The following is a 22367-nucleotide window of genomic DNA, read 5'->3' as shown; positions in this document are numbered from 1 at the left end:
AGCAGGTGATACAGGGCTGGAGCAGGGAGTGTCACTGCTCCCATGTGGGCTGCAGTAGGCTGGGTCCATTTCCTGTGTGCTTGGCCGGTGGTGGGCTAGGTGGCAGGTGTGCTGGAGGGGGACAGGGTACAGGGTACAGGGTTAGCCCTGCTGGAGGCTGGAGCAGGACAGGGGCTGGGGAGGAAGTGCTCTCCCCATGTGGACTGGCCCTCAGTCTGGACTGACTGACTGCAGCCTCAGCCGCTGCCCTGTCTCTCCCCTCCTCTCCTCAGAGGTGACTAATTCCTTTCCACTCTTACTCACTGCTCTGGAGCTGTTCTGTTTGTGATTTGGGCTTTGTGGATCTCTTTCTCTGGGTCTCTGTGTCTCTGATATGGACTCAACTCCGTTTTGGAATTTGTTTAATAAACGATCAATAGCACCATTTCACTGAACTCTGGCTAGCCGCTTCCATTCTGGGATTTCTGGAGCCAGCAGCTATGCATGCTGTCTGAAGATATTTGGACCATAGCGCATGCAAAGTGCAGCCCTGTTTGTAATCTCTAAGGATTTAGATCCAATTTTGGATTATAGTTAGACTAAGTGAAAAGTCATTATGAAGACCCCCCCCCACCCCCCCACTGGGCTGATGGGCACTGAGGACTTCAGCCAGAGCACCAACCCACACCCTGTAAGCTCTTAAGTATGTATAATCTACGCTTTTCAATTTGAAAAAATAGGCATAAAAGGTTTAAGTCATTATCTGTCTGGGGCTTGGTTTGGGTTTAGCCCGTGGCTGGAGTTCAGCTGGCAGACTTGGTGTGGTACTGGTAGGTTTTGAGGGGGCAAGGGGGTAGATGGTTTCTGGAATGGTCGCTGGGGGCCTTGGGTGCTTCGCCCGTGCCCGGTACGGTGGCAGAGATGGCATGCTACGCCCCTGTGGGGGTCCCTCCGGCCAGACCGTTCCTTCAGACTAAATGCCAAACCCGACCAGTCTAAACTTCCTACCTAGCCCTCTCAGGGCTTTTAGTTAAGCTCTGTAAGTTGAATTCTAGCAATACCTATAATATGGCTGTGATTGGCATTTCCCCTGGTTTGTATCCAATTTGCATAAGTTTTGTTTGTACCCCAGCAGCATTTTGAGAGTGGTTATGCAAGTCGTTGCACCAGAGGAATAGTCACAGTTTTAAATGCATAGGGACTTATTATCAATTGTCTGCAGACTTATTGCATTGAAGTTATTACATGTTATGCACTTTAATTTTTTTAGAGACTTGAAATGTTAGTTTCTCTCAAACAGTAAATTGCAAGACCTTGAAATTTGTCTGGAATATTCCCAACATAGCAAGCCTTTGATGTATCAATTTAAATTAGTTGGACAGATTGCCGTGTTTAATGTGGTGGAATGTAAGTTGATAGGCTTGGAATCCATTTCTCCCTAAACTGCAAGTTGCGTAAGTTAAACTGTAGCACTTAGCTTCCCTTTGATTTGCCAATTGCAGCGCACTTGGCTTGATCACATGGTTTGATGGTCAAATTGCACGTCTCATTATGTTTTCACACCAGGACTTGATAGGCCTTTGAGGATGGTGGCCATAATGATAATAATTAGTATCGATTGCACTTGAAACTTCATAGGAATAATATGTGGCCCTATCAGTCCTAGAGGATAATCCAGAGAGCTCAGTATTTGGTGCTCCCTCATTTCACAGTTTATCTGGTAAAGCTCCTCTGAATCTGTGCTACCTGAGAGGAATCTCTCTCACTTAATTCCCATGGTAATCCTGAGAGACCAGAGACAGACAGAGTACACTGACACAGCCAGAGGAGCACTAAAACAACAACAACATTGTCTGTCACCACCACTAACATCCAACAATCAGCACCTTTGACACGTCGTGTGATAGTAAGATTACAAACAACAGGATTCGTGAGGCGCACCAAATGGGACCCGTCCCCCTCCCTCCCTTGTCCCAAAGGCACACCTGCGAGACACTCAACTGCCAAGAGCGGGCCTCTGTGGACCAGCTGATAACTCTGTGGACCGGCACGGGCGAGCGGTGTGCCAGACCCTGCCTAGCGCCCAGTGCTGTGGCCCAGGCCCCTTATAAGGGCCGCCATCATATGGTCCTGATGCTGCTCCCCCTCCCTGCTCCCCACTGCTGCTCCCTCAGGTGGGTTGTTTTTCCACAGGGCTGGGGCTGCTGGAGGGACATGTGTGGCAGGGTCATCACTGGATCAGTCTGTGTATGTGTCTTTTTTGGGTTCTTATGTGTGTGTGTGTGAGTTTTATAGGGGTTAACAGCTGAACATCCCCCTCTATCCCCATCCACTACCCCCCCCCCCCTGCCAGTGGCCAGACAGACCCTCCCTTTCACATCTATTGTGGTCAGGTAGAATCTACATCAAGGTGCTCAGTGTTCCGAGCCATAGCTTCTCTCAACCATAGATTGAAGAGGGTAGTTGTATTGTTTGATTACCTATTTAAAAGCTACTACAGTTGAAGTCGGAAGTTTACATACACTTAGGTTGGAGTCATTAAAACTTGTTTTTCAACCACTCCACAAATTTCTTGTTAACAAACTATAGTTTTGGCAAGTCGGTTAGGACATCTACTTTGTGCATTTCCAACAATTGTTTACAGACAGATTATTTCACTTATAATTCACTGTATCACAATTCCAGTGGGTCAGAAGTTTACATACACTAAGTTGACTGTGCCTTTAAACAGCTTGGAAAATTCCAGAAAATGATGTCATGGCTTTAGAAGCTTCTGATAGGCTAATTGACATCATTTGAGTCAATTGGAGGTGTACCTGTGGATTGATTTCAAGGCCTACCTTCAAACTTAGTGCCTATTTGCTTGACATCATGGGAAAATCAAAAGAAATCAGCCAAGACCTCAGAAAAAATTGTAGACCTCCACAAGTCTGGTTCATCCTTGGGAGCAATTTCCAAACGCCTGAAGGTACCACGTTCATCTGTACAAACAATAGTACGCAAGTATAAACACCATGGGACCATGCAGCCATCATACTGCTCAGGAAGGAGATGCGTTCTGTCTCCTAGAGATGAACGTACTTTGGTGCGAAAAGTGCAAGTCAATCCCAGAACAACAGCAAAGGACCTTGTGAAGATGCTGGAGGAAACAGGTACAAAAGTATCTATATCCACAGTAAAACGAGTCCTATATTGACATAACCTGAAAGGCCGCTCAGCAAGGAAGAAGCCACTGCTCCAAAACTGCCATAAAAAAGCCAGACTATGGTTTGCAACTGCACATGGGGACAAAGATCGTACCTTTTGAGAAATGTCCTCTGGCTGATGAAACAAAAATATAACTGTTTGGCCATAATGACCATCGTTATGTTTGGAGGAAAAAGGGGAGCTTGCAAGCCGAAGAACACCATCCCAACCGTGAAGCACGGGGGTGGCAGCATCATGCTGTGGGGGTGCTTTGCTGCAGGAGGGACTGGTGCACTTCACAAAATAGATGTCATCATGAGGAAGGAAATGTATGTGGATATATTGAAGCAACATCTCAAGACATCAGTCAGGAAGTTAAAGCTTGGTCGCAAATGGGTCTTCCAAATGGACAATGACCCCAAGCATACTTCCAAAGTTGTGGCAAAATGGCTTAAGGACAACAAAGTCAAGGTATTGGAGTGGCCATCACAAAGTCCTGACCTCAATCCTATAGAAAATGTGTGGGCAGAACTGAAAAAGCGTGTGCGAGCAAGGAGGCCTACAAACCTGACTCAGTTACACCAGCTCTGTCAGGAGGAATGTCCCAAAATTCACCCAACTTATTGTGGGAAGCTTGTGGAAGGCTACCCGAAACGTTTGACCCAAGTTAAACAATTTAAAGGCAATGTTACCAAATACTAATTGAGTGTATGTAAACTTCTGACCCACTGGGAATGTGATGAAATAAATAAAAGATGAAATAAATCATTCTCTCTACTATTATTCTGACATTTCACATTCTTAAAATAAAGTGGTGATCCTAACTGACCTAAGACAGGGAATTTTTACTAGGATTAAATGTCAGGAATTGTGAAAAACTGAGTTTAAATGTATTTGGCTAAGGTGTATGTAAACTTCCGACTTCAATGGTATGTTTGGACCTTTGCCCTGGCTGTATGATATCTTACTGTCTCCTAGGACATGAGGTCTCCCTGCTCCTCTCACCCCCATCCTCACCATGACCAATAGTTCCCCCCAGGAATCATTCTGTAATGCAGTTAAACAGATGTTTAATGAAGATGTTATTCCCTCATTACTGGCAGTGGGATGGGGATAGAGTAGAGGGGGGTAGAGTGGGGTAGATAGACAGCATAACAAAGTACCAGTTTTAATATTCCTCTCGCCCATGGGCCTGAGATTGTGTCGGCCTCGGACGTCAATATTACATCCCTCACCCACCACAGGCAGTCTTAATAAGGCACCAGGCTAGAAGATGGATCAGACTCGGCAATTACAATTCAGCCAGAATTAGTTAATGGAATCTATAGAGCAACATTTATATATCAGTGGTGGCTGCCTAATGACTTTGTTAAAATAGCAGCAGCAGCGGTATAAAAATGGCTTTCTATGAATCGAATAAACATAGGATTTCTGTAATTAGTTTTTTTCTGTTTTGTGTAATTTTTGTGTGTTGGGCTGGAGATTAAGATGGCATTCTGGGAGAAATTGTCATGTCAGTGGCTGCATTGTTTGAGCAGGGTTATGGTGATTCATTTTGCACGCACTGTGTTCGGGCAGGCGCTCTCCTGGAGTAGGGGTGTCTGAGCCTCATTCTGCTCTCATCCTTTTTACCCCTTTCCTCATCTCTCTCTTCTCTCCTCTTCTCTCTCTTCTATCCTCTTCTCTCTCTTCTCTCTCTTCTCTCCTCTTCTCTCTCTTCTCTCTTCTCTTCTCTCTCTTCTCTCTTCTCTCCTCTTCTCTCTCTTCTCTCTCTTCTCTCCTCTTCTCTCTCTTCTCTCCTCTTCTCTCTCTTCTCTCTCCTCTTCTCTCCTCTTCTCTCTCTTCTCTCCTCTTCTCTCTCTTCTCTCCTCTCTCTTCTCTTCTCTCTCTTCTCTCTCTTCTCTCCTCTTCTCTCTTCTCTCCTCTTCTCTCTCTTCTCTCTCTTCTCTCCTCTTCTCTCTCTCCTCTTCTCTCTCTTCTCTCCTCTTCTCTCCTCTTCTCTCTCTTCTCTCTTCTCTTCTCTCTCTTATCTCTTCTCTCCTCTTCTCTCTCTTCTCTTCTCTCCTCTTCTCTCCTCTTCTTTATCTTCTCTCTCTTCTCTCCTCTTCTCTCTCTTCTCTATCTTCTCTCCTCTTCCCTCTCTTCTCTCCTCTTATCTCTCTTCTCTCCTCTTCTCTCTCTTCTCTCCTCTTCTCTCTCTTCTCTCCTCTTCTCTCTCTTCTCTCTCTTCTCTCCTCTTCTCTCTCTCCTCTTCTCTCTCTTCTCTCCTCTTCTCTCCTCTTCTCTCTCTTCTCTCTTCTCTTCTCTTCTCTCTCTTATCTCTTCTCTCCTCTTCTCTCTCTTCTCTTCTCTCCTCTTCTCTCCTCTTCTCTATCTTCTCTCTCTTCTCTCCTCTTCTCTCTCTTCTCTTCTCTCTCTTCTCTATCTTCTCTCCTCTTCCCTCTCTTCTCTCCTCTTCTCTCTCTTCTCTCCTCTTCTCTCTTCTCTCCTCTTCTCTCTCTTCTCTCCTCTTCTCTCTCTTCTCTCTTCTCTTCTCTCCTCTTCTCTCTCTTCTCTCCTCTTCTCTCATCTTCTCTCTCTTATCTCCTCTTCCCTCTCTTCTCTCCTCTTCTCTTATCTCCTCTTCTCTCTCTTGTCTCCTCTTGTCTCCTCTCTTCTCTCCTCTTCTCTCTCTTCTCTCCTTTTGTCTCCTCTTGTCTCCTCTTCTCTTCTCTCCTCTTCTCTCCTCTCTGCTGATGTTGCTGCCTCTGCCTAATTGGAGAGTTTAAACAGAAATGTGTGCACATTGAGGAAGGTTAGTTTGCTAGCTGCTGGAAGGCACGTACTAGGTATTATGAATGCATTTATTACGTTTTAATATTTATATATGTAGCAGCCATACTGTCATGTTTATGATCTACTATACATGTGTAATGTATGCTTTATAGGAGATAGTTAAATTGTTACCCCTATTTTTCCTAGCTTGGCCCAAAAACAGGGTTGCATGCCTGTTTTCCAAATGTGATACAACAGAGCACTAAGCCACAAACACTGTCATATTATCTAAAGAACCTCAGTGTTCAGCCCACTGTCCTGTCCTGGCCACAGCTAAGCCCTGGGGTGTCAGTGTTACTGAGCCAAGGCCAGCTGGAACCCTCTGTCACACCAGACCAGACCATGCCGGGACACCACTTCATGGGCTTCATCCTAGCCTCTTCAGGAATGTGTGATTCTTTTCCAGCCATGTCTCTCTCAAAGCGCCACTCTCTGGGTGAGGGAACAGTGGAGGGCCGATCTGCGATGGCACAGCTGTGGCATTATGTGGTCCCTGGGGTGGTGTGTGACAGTCCATCCCCTGGCCTGGCCCTTTGTGTTGCCTCATTCACTACACATTCACTACAGACAGCTGCTGCTGCTGGTGTGGCACTTTGTGTGGTATTATTGTGGCCAGCCCAGGCAGGCAGGCGTTTGGTGCTGGGCTGCAGTGCAGGGCTGGCAAGCCTCTGGCCCATGTTTAGGATCTGAGGGGGTAAATGAGGGAGTTTCTGCTTTGACTCTTCAAAGTGACAGGGGCAAGCTATTAGTGTCCTACTGTCTGTCCTTGTGGAAGACACTGGGAACTACAGTGCATTCAGAAAGTATTCAAACCCCTTGACTTTTTCCACATTTTGTTACGTTACAGCCTTATTCTAAAATGGATTAAGTTATTATTTTTCCTCATCAATCTACACACAATACCCCATAATGACAAAGTGAAAACAGGTTTTTAGACATTTTAGCAAATGTATTAAACATAAAAAACATAAATACCTTATTTACATAAGTATTCAGACCCTTCCATTGATCATCCTTGAGATGTTTCTACAACTTGATTGGAGTCCACCTGTGGTAAATTCAATTGATTGGACATGATTTGGAATGCCACACACCTGTCTATATAAGGTCCCACAGTTGACAGTGCATGTCAGAGCAAAAGCCAAGCCATGAGGTTGAAGGAATTGTCCGTAGAGCTCCGAGACAGGATTGTGTCGAGGCACAGATCTGGGTAAGGTTACCAAAACATTTCTGCAGCATTGAAGGTCCCTAAGAAAACAGTGGCCTCCATCATTCTTAAATGGAAGAAGTTTGGAACCACCAAGACTCTTCCTATAGCTGGCCGCCCGGCCAAACTGAGCAATCGGGGGAGAAGGGCCTTGGTCAGGGAGGTGACTAAGAACCCGAAGGTCACTCTGACAGAGCTCCAGAGTTCCTCTGTGGAGATGGGAGAACCTTCCAGAAGGACAACCATCTCTGCAGCATTCCACCAATCAGGCCTTTATGGTAGAGTGGCCAGACGGTAGGCACTCCTCAGTATAAGGCACATGACAGCCCACTTGGAGTTTGCCAAAAGGCACCTAAAGGACTCTGACCTGTAGCTCAGCTGGTAGAGCACGGCGCTTGTAACGCCAAGGTAGTGGGTTCGATCCCTGCGCGACCACCCATACACAAAAAAAATGTTTGCACGCATGACTGTTAGTCGCTTTGGATAAAAGTGTCTGCTAAATGGCATATTATATTATTATTATAGAAACAAGATTCTCTGGTCTGATGAAACCAAGATTGAATTATTTGGCCTGAATGCCAAGCGTCATGTCTGGAGGAAACCTGGCACCATCCCTACGGTGAAGCATGGGGGTGGAAGCATCATGCTGTGGGGATGGTTTTCAGCGGCAGGGACTGGGAAACTAGTCAGGATCGAGGGAAAGATGAACAGAGCAAAGTACAGAGAGATCCTTGATGAAAACCTGCTCCAGAGCGCTCAGGACCTCATTCCCAATTCACAAAATACAATTTCTTTACAGAATTTCTGTTTAGAATTCCTTAGTCATCCAGTTAATTACCCCAGTGATGAGACTGAGACATTCTGGCAAGCTGGATCAGTTCAGGGTAAAATACCGTCACTGAGAACATGTTATTCTCCTGCCATGTCTCAACCAGACAGCTATTGTCACTGAGCCACAACATTACAGCACAGCAGCACCCTGCACCACATTGAGCTTTGATAACAGGAAACATGGCCACAATGGTGTCATATCCCCTCCCTCTTCATCTCCTTACCATGGTAGCAGCCAGCCCCATCCCCAGCCAGCCCCATCCCCAGCCAGTCCCATCCCCAGCCCAGAGAATGAGCCACGGAGAGGCTGACTGGGACCCAGGTGGCCCTCTGCAGACAGACAGGTCATTTAAACCTGAGTGTACACACATCACTGGGTTCTAACACACTGACAGGCCCTGAGAGAGAGATGTGTCAGCCTCTCAGAAGGAATAAAGGGCCGGGGGACAGGAGAGTGTGTGTGTTCTAGACAGGCATGTCTTTAGAAGCCATAGCGAGCCTGGTGTAATATCCCCATTACTTCCAAGGACCCCCACTACCTCTCAGCACCCTGCTCTACCCTAAAACTAGCACCCCTGCTAAGCGTGTGGGCTGGGGGTTAATTGCCGCGTAGGGGGGTAGAATTGAGGGTGAGGGGCGTCCCTGGACCTCAAGAAAAGTCCCCATCTGCCCCCCACCCCCTTCTCCTACCATTCAAGTTACAGCTAATTCCTGGAGTGGTGCAGTGAGAAAGACGCTGCTATCTCTTACTAAGACTGAACCCCCCCCCACCCCATCAACACCCCCCACCACAATCCTGCATCACATAGAACACAGAGCAAAAAGACTGGCGGAAAGGAGAGGAGAGGGAAAAAATGAAGGAAAAAAGTCGGCAAGCAATACTTTTTTTTACTCTCCTCCCTCTCCTTTTTTTTCTGATTTACCGCTTTCCTCAGAAAGCTCCATTGTTCCTCTAGCCTAAGTCTCATCAGGCCTTTTGTGGCTGACTATCACAGCGGCAGGCAGAGAGCTGGAAATGTATAAATGGTATCATGCCTTGTGATTAATGGCGGTGCTTATGAGTCAGGTCTGATATCGGGCCTGCTCTCTACTCAATTTCAGATACCGTTAATGGAATCTGTCTTCTGCGATTGTAATGTGGGAGCGCCTAATTTGCTATGGAGCTTGAAGCTGTCACCGGCAAGGGATTGTGGGGTCATAAGGGACCTGGCAGCCGTTTGGCCTGCAGCTTGTATCTGCCGTGCTGAATAGAGCAGCTCTCTGCCTGTCAGTTAGCTGATAGGCTGATGAGGACTCTAAGCCACTCTACACAATGGCGGAAAGGGCCATACTGCCTGACTTCCCTAATTGTCGAGCCCGCTCATATTTCAGAGCCAGCATGCCGTGGACTGGGCTGCTTTTTTCTTCCTATTTTTTCCTCTCTCTCCTCCTCAACTTTTTTTCTCTGTTTTCTTCATTTCATCCTCACATACTCTCACCCCCAACTCTCACACATCTCTGTACTAATTTAGTTCCCTTTCCAACTTCTTCTTCTCCTCCTCATTTGTCGTCCCTCTCCCTCTGTGTCTCTTTTTAGTAAGTGGTGGGTCTCGCATATGACAGATTATCCCAAGTTTGCTTCAATTACCACTAAAGAGATGGAGGCAGGAGAGGAAGAAAGGGGGGAAACGTTTGTGCACACATTATTGAGGTAAAGGAGTATACAGTGCCTTGCAAAAGTATTCACCCCCCTTGGCATTTTTTATATTTTGTTGCATTACAACCTGTAATTTAAATGGATTTTTATTTGGATTTCATGTAATGGACATACACAAAATAGTCCAAATTGGTGAAGTGAAATGAAAAAAATACTTGTTTCAAAAAAATACATTACGGAATAGTGGTGCGTGCATATGTATTCACCCCCTTTGCTATGTGCAATCTAAGTGTCACATGATCTGTCACATGATCTCACTATATATATATACACCTGTTCTGAAAGGCCCCAGAGTCTGCAACACCACCAAGCGAGGGGCACCACCAAGCAAGCGGCACCATGAAGACCAAGGACCTCTCCAAACAGGTCAGGGACAAAGTTGTAGAGAAGTACAGATCAGGGTTGGGTTATAAAAAAATATCAGAAACTTTGAACATCCCACGGAGCACCATTAAATCCATTATTTAAAAAATTTAAAGAATATGGCACCACAACAAACCTGCCAAGAGAGGGCCGCCCACCAAAACTCACGGACAAGGCAAGGAGGGCATTAATCAGAGAGGCAACAAGGAGACCAAAGATAACCCTGAAGGAGCTGCAAAGCTCCACAGCGGAGATTGGAGTATCTGTCCATAGGACCACTTTAAGCCGTACACTCCACAGAGCTGGGCTTTACGGAAGAGTGGCCAGAAAAAATACATTGCTTAAAGAAAAAAATAAGCAAACACGTTTGGTGTTCGCCAAAAGGCATGTGGGAGACTCCCCAAACATATGGAAGAAGGTACTCTGGTCAGATGAGACTAAAATTGAGCTTTTTAATCATCAAGGAAAACGCTATGTCTGGCGCAAACCCAAAACCTCTCATCACCCTGAGAACACCATCGGCAGGGACTGCGAAACTGGTCAGAATTGAAGGAATGTTGGATGGCGCCAAATACAGGGAAATTCTTGAGGGAAACCTGTTTCAGTCATCCAGAGATTTGAGACTGGGGCGGAGGTTCACCTTCCAGCAGGACAATGACCCTAAGCATACTGCTAAAGCAACACTCAAGTGGTTTAAGGGGAAACATTTAAATGTCTTGGAATGGCCAAGTCAAAGCCCAGACCTCAATCCAATTGAGAATCTGTGGTATGACTTAAAGATTGCTGTACACCAGCGGAACCCATCCAACTTGAAGGAGCTGGAGCAGTTTTGCCTTGAAAAATGGGCAACAATCCCAGTGGCTAGATGTGCCAAGCTTATAGAGACATACCCCAAGAGACTTGCAGCTGTAATTGCTGCAAAAAGTGGCTCTACAAAGTATTGACTTTGGGGGGGGGGGGGGGGGTGAATAGCTATGCACACTCAAGTTTTCTGTTTTTTTGTCTTATTTCTTGTTTGTTTCACAATAACAAATATTTTGCATCTTCAAAGTGGTAGGCATGTTGTGTAAATCAAATGATACAAACCCCCAGAAAATCCATTTTAATTCCAGGTTGTAAGGCAACAAAATAGAAAAAATGCCAAGGGGGGTGAATACTTTCGCAAGCCACTGTATATTACAGTATCTTGGAGCTTTACCACAAACTCCAATGTGGGAGGGATGGTAGTGATTGTTGATGTGTTTCTTTCTTTAATAATTGACCCTAGGCCAAGACAGAGGGTACCGTGAACCTCACCATGATTCTACAGTGAGTATTATTAGTCATTGCTATAGCATTAATTTATGTTTTAGATTTTTGGTTGGCACAATTCACACATTTTAATTGAACACTTTGTTTTACACATTGTTTCCATTTAGTTGAGCTTTTAGGGTATTTTATTTCAAATAGTTTTTCTGGTATATTACATTAAATGTTGAATATTTAAGGTTATTTGTTGGATAATGTGATCTGTAGAAGTGAAAGAGTGGTTTTCTAATGCTTTTGGCTCTAGACATCACACAAAAACCCATCAGTTCTGTTCTGAAGGAGGGAATCCATCCATCGCCAGGACTGGAGCCTGTCTCTCCCTCTCTTTCTCCTCTCTCCCCGGCGTTTGTTCTTCCCGCTCCCCTCTCTCCCATCAAAGCAGAACTGAACCTGCTTAGAGGGCCAAATCTCTGTGTTCTGTTTCTCCAGCAGTTTGAAATGATCACTCAGCTCTGGTGTTTAAGCATGACAAGCTGTGATGACAGACACTGCAATATAGCTAGAGAGATTGTGTTTTCCTCCAACAACCCCCTCTATCGCTCCCCACCGTCATCCAGCTTTTGGTATTTTTCTACGGCTGACTACGGGCGGGGAGTGTGCGCTTCTTAAGACCCCCCACCACCAGCCCCCCTCAGCCCGGCCCCCACCCACTTCCATCACCCCCGCTGGTTGATGGACAAGCACACCTTCAAGACGAGGGAGAGAGGCGAACATGACAAGCATGTCACATTGGGGACGTAAACCTCTCTAGAGAAGCTGACACAGTCTTACACACATAACACACACACACACATCGGCCTACACTCCCCGATATAGAGACTCAATACGCTGTCAAAAAGAGATGGGTATTAAAGAAGAGGCAGGGAACTATCTCTCTGCTCTGGGGAACTGTCTCTGTGACTGACAGGCTCTCTGACAGGGGTTGGGTGGAGAACACATTCATTGGTGTCTGTCAATCGGATGGAAGTGTGCATACAGTCAACAGAGTTAGTCTGTTTGAATGGGGAGAGGGAAGTTATTTGTGTCTTCCAGTCGCAAGAAAAGGAAGTGGGAGGGTATTCAGTAATTGGTGTCCTTCAGTTTGATGGAGGTTTGAGGGATGCGGTCATAGAGACATTGGTGTCTGCTAATCAGAGGTTTTTGGTGTGTGTGTGGCAGGGTTCAGCTGGACCACTGTATGGCTGACCTGTCCCTCCCTGTGCTGATCCTGGCTGGACTGGGCCTGTCCTCTCCTCCTGGGATAGGTAAGCAGACAGACAGACAGACAGACAGACAGACAGACAGACAGACAGACAGACAGACAGACAGACAGACAGACAGACAGACAGACAGACAGACAGACAGACAGACAGACAGACAGACAGACAGACAGACAGACAGACAGACAGACAGACAGACAGACAGACAGACAGACAGACAGACAGACAGACAGACAGACATTCTCTGACAGGCACAATCCAAGTCCATATACACTCTATCTTCATTCCTTCTAGAGAAATAAAACCATTGCCAAGTGCTTTTAACATGAAAATAAACTATTCTAGCTGTCGTGCTGTCAAGGCACTGTACAATTAAAAGAAGAAAGGGAGATCTTGATGTATGTGTGTGTTTGTCTACTAGGTGTAATGATGTGTATGTGAATGCATGTATCTGTATGTAGCAGTGCTCTCTGATGCAGTAATTCATTACAGTAGTGCCTATGCTGGGGTCGGTTGGGTGCCACTGATAAGGCAGAGCAGAGCCAGGAAACCCATGAGCAGGGCTGTCCCCAGGGCACTGCCCACCCCCTGCCTCCCCCTGCCTCCCCTGCCTCCCCCTGCCTTCCCTGGGGGGCACCCAGACACACTTGGCTTCACACACACATGGAAACACAAGCATGTATGTGCGCGCAAACACATGCGCAACATACGTGGGTCATTCCATTGAAATTCCATGAAAATGTCAGCAAAGTTTTCTGAAATACAGCACAAATAAAGATGTAATTTTTTTCCACTTTTCATTTTCATTCACATATGTGTTTTGATTACCACTAGGGGATAGTGTTTTCTCATTATTTGATAAAACCATTTACAACCATCCTCTGTGCTGTCATGGTGATGTGAGGCAGAGTGGTAGGCCCCGTCACACAGTGACTCACACTCTGTCATCCAGACCCAACATTAGGAAAGTAATCATGCTGTGGGCTACAGAACATGTTAGCTGTGATAGTGTGTCTGTCTACAGGCGGAGTGATGTTATCTCTCCTGTACCTCGATACATTTGGGAGGGAATTGCACTGCATGTACTGTATTTTCATGTACCTATTGGGAGGTTGAAAATAAATGTGATTTGTTAAATGAACAGATACCCTGCACATACAGTACCAGTCAAAAGTTTGGACACACCTACTCATTCAAGAGTTTTTCTTTATTTTTACTATTTTCTACATTGTAGAATAATGAGCACTTGTTGGCTGCTTTTCCTTCACTCTGCGGTCCGACTCATCCCAAACCATCTCAATTTGGTTGAGGTCGGGGGATTGTGGAGGCCAGGTCATCTGATGCAGCATTCCATCACTCTCCTTCTTGTTAAAATAGCCCTTACCCAGACTGGAGGTGTGGTGGGTCATTGTTCTGTTGAAAAACAAATGATAGTCCCACTAAGCCCAAACCAGATGGAATGGCGTATCGCTCTAGAATGCTGTGGTAGCCATGCTGGTTAAGTGTGCCTTGAATTCTACATAAATCACAGACAGTGTCACCAGCAAAGCACCCCCACACCATAACTCCTCCTCCTCCATGCTTTACGGTGGGAAATACACATGCGGAGATCATCCGTTCACCCACTGCGCGTCTCACAAAGACACGGTGGTTGGAACCCAAAATCTCAAATTTGGACTCCAGACCAAAGGACACATATCTACCGGTCTAATGTCCATTGCTCGTGTTTCTTGGCCCAAGCAGGTCTCTTCTTATTATTGGTGTCCTTTAGTAGTGGTTTCTTTGCAGCAATTCGACCATGAAGGCCTGATTCACACAGTCCCCTCTGAACAGTTGATGTCTGTTACTTGAACTCTGTGAAGCATTTATTTGGGCTGCAATTTCTGAGGCTGGTAACTCTAATGAACTTATCCTCTGCAGCAGTTAACTCTGGGTCTTCCATTCCTGTCACGGTCCTCATGAGAGCCAGTTTCATCATAGCGCTTGATGGTTTTTGCGACTGCACTTGAAGAAACTTTCAAAGTTCTTGAAATGTTCCGTATTGACTGACCTTCATGTCTTAAAGTAATGATGGCTGTCATTTCTCTTTGCTTATTTGAGCTGTTCTTGCCATAATATGGACTTGGTCTTTTACCAAATAGGGCTATCTTCTGTATACCCCTCCTACCTTGTCACAACACAACTGATTGGCTCAAACGCATTAAGAAGGAAAGAAATTCCAGAAATTAACTTTTAAGAAGACACACCTGTTAATTGAAATGCATTCCAGGTGACTACCTCATGAAGCTGGTTTAGAGAATGCCAAGCGTGTGCAAAGCTGTCATCAAGGCAAAGGTTGGCTATTTGAAGAATCTTCAAATATAATTTTTTTGTTGATTTTTTAACACTTTTGTGGTTACTACATGATTCCATATGTGTTATTTCATAGTTTTGATGTCTTCACTATTATTCTACAATGTAGAAAATAGTAAAAAATAAAGAAAAACCTTGGAATGAGTAGGTGTGTTCAAACTTTTGACTGGTACTGTATGTGAATTTGTCCCAACACTTTTGGTCCCCTAAAATGAGGGGACTATGTACAAAAAGTGCTGTGTTTTCTAAACGGTTCACCCGATAAGGATTAAAAATGTAAGCTGACAGTCTGCACTTAAACCTCATAGTCATTGTATCATTTCAAATCAAAAGTGATGGAGTACAGAGCTAAAACAAAACAAAAATGTGTAGCTGTCCCAATAATTACGCAAGGCACTGTATATGGTATTTCTATATACAGTAACTATTGTAAATCCAGTGGTCTTATTGTGATAAATGCCTGTCTTTCCCCTTCAGGAGGCGCCGTGTTGTTCCCTGGCTGCTGATGGCCATGCTGCTACTCTACTCCCTGTTCTTCGCCTGGAGAGCCAACCTGGACACCAGCAGACCCCTACTGCTGGGAGTGGTGAGTGTTGAGCCATGGGGCTTAGTTAGGGCAGGGAGGCGACTGGATGGGCCTGAGTTGGGCTGCCACAATCTCCTCTGGCCGTGTTGTGTGTTTGGTCTCTCTGCAGGTGGAGTGGTTCTGGCTCCAGAGCGATGCTGTGGTGTGTGTGCTGGCTGGGCTGGGCCTGAATTGGACATACACAGGCCTGGAGAGGAGGCTAGGACATGGGAGTCTGTGGAGGGCCAGATGCCGGCTCTTCACTGTAGGTCTCCTGGCACACATGGCGCAATCAACCATCGGTAAGCATCATATCTAGTAAAATGAACATCAACTGACTTTGGCTTGATGGCACCATCCTGTGTGTGGTGTTACAACACTGTAGTATTTTTACTGGCACCAACTGATTTCAGGATGACAGACAAACTAGAAAATAAATGTTGACTTGTAGCTAGAGCACGTGTCAAACTCAAGAATATTTATTTTGCGGGAAATAACGATCTCAGTCGACATGACTTAAACTAAATCCAAACTGTGTAGAAATGATAATGACCTGCATTTATGGTCTCCTCACTCTGTCCAGCTTACTAACAGTCATCAAATGAAAGCTTGACAGTCAGGGAGCATCGAAAATGTTAAAAGCGATGGATAGAGGACTCTTTTTTTGCAGATTTAGACGGCAAGAAAATATAATCCATTTTAAGTGCGCTCCTCCGGACCTCGATGGAGACAGAATGCGGCCCGAGGGGAAAATGAGTTTGACACCCCTGAGCTAGAGGGTCACACACAAAACATCTTGAGAATTTTACTGACAAAAATCTCTCTGCACTTGTTTCACCTGAGCTATCCCAATCATTTTCTCTGTACTTCAAACTGGGGCCCTGCACTCCACATGCCAGGTATTTCATTCTCCCGTCTCTCCTCACCCCATGGTAGGGGCTAAAAAGAGGCACGGTTAGCACATAGATTCCACTGTGAATGCTGAGTGTGAGATGTTAGCCATGAGAGGCAGCAGATTACACCAGTGTGGTGCTGCGCTCTGCCAGGCAGACTGAGGGAGCCATCACACAGCTGCTTTGATCAGGGGGAGAGCCTGTCCTACGCTGTCAGACCCATCGCACCTGTCTACCCACGATTAAATAGACAGAGCTGGGGTGGGGGGAATGACAACTTACCACAGAGGCACTTGAAAGCATGCATACAGTACAAAGACACACACACACACAGAGACCATCCTCAGTAGTGGAGATGTACAAACAGAACTTCACTAAAAGGAAATGTACACAGACACACAGTTGTAAGAGAAGATATGTTAACTCCTGTTGACTTGTAAAGGTTTGTGTTGCATCCCTCCCAGGGGGTGTGATCAGAGCAGTAACAGTGTGGTGGAGCGGTTTGGGCGGGAGCTTCTGGTCCCTCCAGACTCTATCATCCTGACCCGGGGAGACCTCCCAGGGAACTCCCTGCGCTACCTCCACTACTGCCAGGGGGTCCGGCCTGATGTATGCCTCGTTGACCAGGAGTTCAATACTTTGCCACTTAGGGTAACTTGCATTGGTTTTAAGTCCAGGTCAGGAATTCCATTTATTCAGCTTTATGATAATAGCTTTGTAAATAGAGGTCATACATGATAGACAATAGATGATCCTAGTAAGGCTCCTGTTTGTTGACCTCTCTCTCTGCTCCTCCAGATGATGACGTAGAGCTGGTACGTGGCCAAGCTGGGCCAGCATCACCCTTTGGTTCACTTCCAAGGGCGCTGGTGGGACCCGGTCTACACTGAGGAGAAAGACACCTTCAGTCTGGAGCAGTTCCTCTCTCACAACACATAGTGAGTCACTGGGAGAGAAGGGAGGGAGAGGGAGAGAATACCATAGAGATACATACGGTGTCTTTCTTTATGGAGAATGCATGGATTGACTGAATGGATGAAAGGATGAGTGAAAAATGAGAGTGAATGAAGAGGACAACAATGGAATGAGTAGAAAGTGTGAGGAATGGTGAGATTGAAGGAGAGCACTGAGTGGTTGATACAATGAGGAGTGCATGGAGGAGATAAGAACTACAGTATTAAGGACTATAACACCAGGCTACTGCCCCATGAGGAGTCATAATACTTCGTCCATGTCTGTGAAAGACTGTGGAGAAAGACTGAAAATAAATATATACAGTGCATTCTGAAAGTATTCAGACCCCTTGACTTTTTCCACATTTTGTTACGTTACAGCCTTATTCTAAAATTGATTTAATTGTTTTTTTCCCTCATCATTCTACACACAATACCTCATAATGGCAAAAAACGGAAATATCACATTTACATAAGTATTCAGACCCTTTACTCAGTACTTTATTGAAGCACTTTTGGCAGCGATTACAGCCTCAAATCTTCTTGGGTATGATGTTACAAGCTTGGCACACCTGTATTTGGGGAGTTTCTCCCATTTTTCTCTGCAGATCCTCTCAAGCTCTGTTAGGTTGGATGGGGAGCGTCGCTGCACAGCTATTTCCAGGTCTCTCCAGAGATGTTTGATCAGGTTCAAATCTGGGCTCTGGCTGGGCCACTCAAGGACATTGAGACTTGTCCTGAAGCCACTCCTGCATTGTCTTGGCAGTGTGCTTAGGGTTGTTATTCTGTTGGAAGGTGAACCTTCGCCCCAGTCTGAGGTCCTGAGCGCTCTGGAGCAGGTTTTCATCAAGGATCTCTCTGTACTTTGCTCTGTTCATCATTCCCTCAATCCTGACTAGTCTCTCAGTCCCTGCCGCTCAAACACATCGCCACAGCATGCTGCTGCCACCACCATGCTTCACCGTAGAGATGGTACCAGGTTTCCTCCAGACTTGACGCTTGGCATTCAGGTCCAAGAGTTCAATCTTAGTTTTATCAGACCAGAGAATCTTGTTTCTCATGGTCTGAGAGTCCTTTAGGTGCCTTTTGGCAAACTCCAAGTGGCCTGTCATGTGCCTTTTACTGAGGAGTGGCTTCCGTCTGGCCACTCTACCATAAAGGCCTGATTGGTGGAGTGCTGCAGAGATGGTTGTCCTTCTGGAAGGTTCTCCCATCTCCACAGAGGAACTCTGGAGCTCTGTCAGAGTGACTATCAGGTTCTTGGTCACCTCCCTGACCAAGGCCCTTCTCCCCCGATTGCTCAGTTCTGCCGGGCGGCCAGCTCTAGGAAGAGTCTTGGTGGTTCCAAACTTCTTCCATTTAAGAATGATGGAGGCTACTGTGTTCTTGAGGACCTTCAATGCTGTAGACATTTTTTGGTACCCTTCCCCAGATCTGTGCCTCGACACAATCCTGTCTCGGAACTCTACGGACAATTCCTTTGACCTCATGGCTTGGTTTTTGCTCTGATATGCACTGTCAACTGTGGGACCTTATATAGACAGGTGTGTGCCTTTCCAAATCATGTCCAATCAATTGAATTTACCACAGGTGGACTCCAATCAAGTTGTAGAAACATCTCAAGGATGATCAATGGAAACAGGATGAACCTGAGCTCAATTTCGAGTCTCATAGCAAAGGGTCAGAATACTTATGTAAATAAGGTATTTCTGTTTTTTATTTTTAATACATTTGCTAACATTTCTAAAAACCTGTTTTCGCTTTGTCATTATGGGGTATTGTGTGTAGATTGCTGAGAATGTTTATTTATTTAATCCATTTTAGAATAAGGCTGTAACGTAACAAAATGTGGAAAAAGTGAAGGGGTCTGAATACTTTACGAATGTACTGTATACAGTATATTTATGTTTTATCCATCTGACTATATTACTTGAGGGATACAGAGAACAAATGGGTTGGACAGGACTCCTGTAAATGCCAAGCCCACCAGGGGGCAGTGTTTGCTTGGCCAACAGGGGGGCAACACTGACCAGTGGGATCAACCCTCAGGGCACAGCATAGGAGAGTGGAGCAGTAGGAATGGGAGAGAGTTGAAAGGTGTGCGTGTGTGCACATGCTTGTGTTTGTTGGGTATGAGGTGGAGGCACATATGCTTCCCATGTATGCTTATTCAATTCTATCAGAAGTCACCTGGGGTGAGAGTGAGTATTGTTTGAGGGGAGATAGATAGCTGAGGGTAGTTCCCTTTAGGGGCTCCGGCACTGTGGTTCAGCTCTGTCCACCTCAGCAGCATGGTCACAGTGCCTGCCTGGTCTGCAGGGGGGCTGTGCTGGCCTGCATCAGGCTGCCTGACGGGGACCCCAGCTGGGAGAGGAGCTTCTCTCGCTGGCCCCTGGGCGTGTGTGACCACTTGGTGCCTGTCCAGGAGCCCTTCCACCCGGAGGAGTGGGCCTGCCGCACCCACTACATCTACATCTGGACCGAGCCACACAACAGATACACAGTACACTACACATACAGCCCAGAGGGCCCTCTGGAGGGGTGGGGGCCCCGCTCAGCAGGAGAAGCTTACAGTTCATGGGGAGTCTGTGGTGTTCTGCTAGCTGCCATGGAAATGGTCATATTGTATGCCATAGCATGACGAACATGCTAGGCAAGTTAGTTAGGAATCCAGTGATCATACACTTCTATAGCACAATAGGAATCTTCTGTTCAGTGATACTCTTTGGTGTTGACTTCTCTATGTGGTCTTTCACAATACTGGCAGAGACTTAACGGACGTTCCTACAGCAAGGTTTCCTCTGTTCTCCGTGCTCTGATCCAGCAGCTCTTTCTGCGTTATACCAAAGCAAGACATTAGGCCTTCAGCCATTTGAAATGAGACTGAAGATGAAACATAATGAGTTTCTTATTGCGTTTTGTCAATAAGTGTGTCAAAAGTGGAATTAGTCAAAGCTCCGTATTCTGTTGCCGTTGCCAGCAGTCCCTCATTCACTGCGATAATCATGGCTGAATACTGTGACATTATTTCCTTTGCCCTCACTACAAGCGTGTCCGTCGATGCCCGCAAGCCAAATATTAGCTCGGAACCCTGCTAAAATATTATTTTGAAGAAGAGGTCGTGTTTATACGCAACAACATGAAACAGGATATATGGTTCCTTCCATGTCTAATGTGTTGGTATTATTGTTGCTCAACAGTACTGTACTGTATATTCACATTGGGTTTATGAAAACCTAAACCTGCACACTTTGAACAATGTATATTAACATCCATAATGATACAGAATTAATATGATTGTGTGGAAGGAATGATGCATAAGAAAAGCCCTAGGGGTGTTGAGATAAAGAGCTGTTTTTGTGTCTGGTTCCAGTTTCCACCCAGGGTCCTGGGAGAGGGTGGCTAACGAGGAGATGTGGCAGGCCAGGTACAGTAAAGAGTTAACATTGAAAACACTGACTCCCTTTTCTCTTTTACGGTCACTGTATATATGTATAGTTTACAGATAGAGCCTCTATGACAGATCACCCTAATCTGCTAGCTAAAACATCTACATAACCCACTCTGGTGTGGTAGAGCACCAGCTATTCTACATGAAATGCTGTTGTGTAGCTAGCATCTACATAAATCACTCTTTTCTGCTAGTGCATCTCTGTGGATAAATCTCCACGGTTCATCCATCCATCCAGCACTTAGCCCTGAGCCTGTGATATGTTCTGTTTGTTTCAGGATGAAGACTGCTTTCTTTCTGTTTGACCTAGCTGAGAGGATCCAGGGAGAGGGGAAAGATCGCCTGTTTGAGCTCTCCTACACTGTGAGGCAGTCCTCCCATAGCAAATAAATAGGAGGATGAGCATGAACCATAATCGCATAGCTTAGAAGTACAATATATGGTCAATAATTGTATATTGGTGCTTGTTATGGTCATTGTATACAAGTTGTGTTCTTTGTGATTGACAGCTGTATAAGGAGATCGTGGAGAGGCACACAGACTACCCTCCCAACTGGGATAGGAACCTGGCCCTGGCCAGCGAGAAGCTCCTGCGCTCGGGGAAACAGGGCCACAGCCCTGACAGCCTGCTGACCTGCAGCATCCAGCACTTCAGCATGTACCTGGACAAGGAGCCCACGGACTCCCAGGCCCCCGCCATCCGCACCGCCGTCTCCCACCTGCTGCAGGAGAGGACCAGGGTCCGGCAGAGACGCACCCCCTGAGGGAGGGGAGGGTTAGATGGAGCAGGCACACAGGGAGTGGGCTTCTACTGTTACTACAGGACACTATTGCCATGGAGACTCTTAGGAGAAGAGGTCCTCACAACTCATTGTTGAAAGGAGGTTCCAGTGTTGCAGCCAGGGGACTTTGACTGGTGCTCTAGCCTCTTGTGGTTGGGCTAAAGGGTTTTCTCAAGGGTTGAACACACCCAGTAAAGTGGAGAGTAGACTGGGCTCTCTGGAGGTGTTTGGATACAGGTTTACCTGCACTCATAGATCATGTAACAATGTATGTATGACGACCTGCACCATTCTTCCATGAAGTAGGTCATGAAAAACGTCCCTTGTCAAAGACTTGGCTAGAAAATGGTACATAATATGGAGGTGGTGTTGTTGGAGGTAGTGCTGGCGATGAGGCTCTCTGTGATGGGGTGGGGTTGTCCAGACAAACAGGACCCTGGCTGCACCTCACACTGCGGGAATGTTTTCCACTGGGGACGTTACATGACTTTTGCAGCCTGGACTGAACCCAATCAAGTTGTTCATGTCTCCCACACACACACACTCTTTTATTGACTATTTCCCTGCCTCTCTCTGCATCTCTTCCTCTCCCTCTCTCACGACTTTTAACGTTGTGATTATGTGGCCTCCTGCTGATTTAGTTCTCTTTTTCTCCCATTAGGAGGGTCAGGCTGAGATTGAGGGAAACCCAATTTGTGCGCAGAAATGGGGGATTAGAGCAGGCTCTTAATCTGGGACAGACTTGTGCAGTGCCACGCTGTCCTCTGGGATCTTAGCACGACCCCGGC

General features: G+C 46.1%; 1 pseudogene across 1 annotated transcript in view; it reads left to right on the top strand.

The window, feature by feature from the left end:
- LOC311102634 (protein O-mannosyl-transferase TMEM260-like) overlaps positions 1 to 21561 on the top strand; it is a 36928-nt pseudogene extending 15367 nt beyond the window's left edge. The window contains exons 4-14 of the transcript in view: positions 1959 to 2106; positions 11344 to 11384; positions 12543 to 12628; positions 15413 to 15521; positions 15631 to 15802; positions 16858 to 17035; positions 17204 to 17331; positions 19666 to 19842; positions 20720 to 20773; positions 21076 to 21160; positions 21307 to 21561. The product of the transcript in view is annotated as a protein O-mannosyl-transferase TMEM260-like (transcript). The remainder of the gene's footprint in view (positions 1 to 1958; positions 2107 to 11343; positions 11385 to 12542; positions 12629 to 15412; positions 15522 to 15630; positions 15803 to 16857; positions 17036 to 17203; positions 17332 to 19665; positions 19843 to 20719; positions 20774 to 21075; positions 21161 to 21306) is intronic.
- Positions 21562 to 22367: the final 806 nt, after the last annotated feature.

This window comes from Coregonus lavaretus (assembly GCF_964263955.1).
Source record: "Coregonus lavaretus genome assembly, chromosome: 27".
NCBI classification, from domain to species: Eukaryota; Metazoa; Chordata; class Actinopteri; order Salmoniformes; family Salmonidae; genus Coregonus; species Coregonus lavaretus.
Note: the sequence above shows the minus strand (reverse complement) of the source record. Positions and strands in the feature narration are given on the sequence as shown.